General features: G+C 34.6%; 1 non-coding gene across 1 annotated transcript; it reads left to right on the top strand.

Annotated features, from left to right (window-relative positions):
• The first annotated feature begins 431 nt into the window (after positions 1-431).
• On the top strand, positions 432-538 carry LOC128290991 (small nucleolar RNA R71). Its single transcript, XR_008280769.1, has one exon. It is a non-coding gene; the product is annotated as a small nucleolar RNA R71 (small nucleolar RNA).
• The last annotated feature ends 1,166 nt before the right edge of the window (positions 539-1,704 follow it).

Genomic DNA, 1,704 nt, shown 5'->3' with positions numbered 1-1,704 from the left:
TCCTCCAACCTGCATTATAGCTGTTACTATAAGGGTTATTTTGTGGCCTAGAATTATTACCTATATAATTGATTTGTTCGTTCTCTGTGCTAGGTAAACATTCTGGGTTATTTATTCCACCTTCATTTGCATCGCATTGCATCACCAGATGTACTTGCGTAGAAACATATAAACCATAAATTTTCTCATTTAAAAGTTCTACCTGATTCGATAACATGGTGACTACATCTAAATTAAAGACACCAACTACTTTTATCAGCTTTGTCCTCATAACTTGCCACTGATTATTATTCAGTGTCATCTCCTCAATAAATTCATAAGCTGCTTTGGGTGTTCTATTATTAAGTGTATCACCAGTCGCTGAATTAATTAATTGCCTTGTTGAGGGATTCAAATCATTGTAGAAGGCTTGAACTTGTAACCATAAATGTAACCCATGGTGAGGGCACCTTCTCACTAAATCCTTGTATCTCTCCCATGCATCATATAACATTTCTAAATCAATCTGTACAAAGGAAGAGATGTTTTTCCTTAACTTGGCTGCCTTAGTTGGTGGGAAGTACTTTAGTATAAATTTCTCGGTCATTTGGGCCCATGTAGTGATGGAACCTCGTGGTAAAGAGTTTAACCACTACTTAGCTTTGTTCCTCAACGAAAAAGAGAATAATCGTAAATGAACGGCATCGTTAATGGCGCCATTAATCTTGAAAGTATCACAGATTTCTAGGAAATTTGTCAAATGAGTATTTGGATCTTTGTATTGTAAGCCATCGAATTGAACAAACTATTGTACCATCTGAATAATGTTCAGCTTCAGTTAAAAATTATTTGCAGCAATGGTGGGTCTCAGAATACTCAATTCAGCCCTAGTTAAAGTGGGCTTGGCATAATCGTACATAGTACGAGGAATAGGATTTGGATCTGCAACAACTGTAGGAGCTAGCTAATTATTTTGGTTATCACCCGTCTCCTCAGTAATAACAATGCCCTCTTGTTTGTCTATTATATTCTATCAATCCTGCCTTGCTTCTCTACTGTTTCTGGGAGTAGTACTTTCTATTTCGCTGTCAAAAATCAATTATCCCTGTGACAACCCGAATTAGGGCCTAATCGGAATAGTGGTTTCGTGACCACAAATCCGAGATAGAAATAATTGTTTTATAAATATTTTGGGGTTTATGATATGATTGCATGATTGTGTGAAAATTTCGTGATGAAATTCTATGCCTAAAGTGTTTAAATTGAAAGTAGGGACTAAATCGAATAAGTTGCAAAATTTGCATACTAGAAATTTTTAGTATGAAATTGTTTTGAAATATTTATTAGGAGGTCTTAAATAGCAATTCTACCAATTTTAAGTTCATGGACAAATTTAGGACATGGAAGGAATTTTGGAAAGTTTAGTAGTAAGGGTATTTTAGTCATTTTGATATTAATGAAATAAAATGGGAAAAATAACACAAAATAGTCATCTTCCCCATTTAGTTGCTGCCGAAACTTCACTCTCTCCATAGCTAAGGATTCTTCAACTTTCAAGCTCCATAGTAAGTGATTCTAAGCCCGCTTTTAATGTTCTTTACGCTTTTGGAATCCTAAGCTCGATTAAGCTTATGCTAGTAATAATTTAACCTAGGGTTCATATTTGGAAAAATACCCATAGGTGAAATTTGTGTATTTTGATGTTTTATGATAGAATATGAGGTT

This window comes from Gossypium arboreum, chromosome 3, assembly GCF_025698485.1.
Source record: "Gossypium arboreum isolate Shixiya-1 chromosome 3, ASM2569848v2, whole genome shotgun sequence".
In the NCBI taxonomy this organism is placed as follows: Eukaryota; Viridiplantae; Streptophyta; class Magnoliopsida; order Malvales; family Malvaceae; genus Gossypium; species Gossypium arboreum.
Note: the sequence above shows the minus strand (reverse complement) of the source record. Positions and strands in the feature narration are given on the sequence as shown.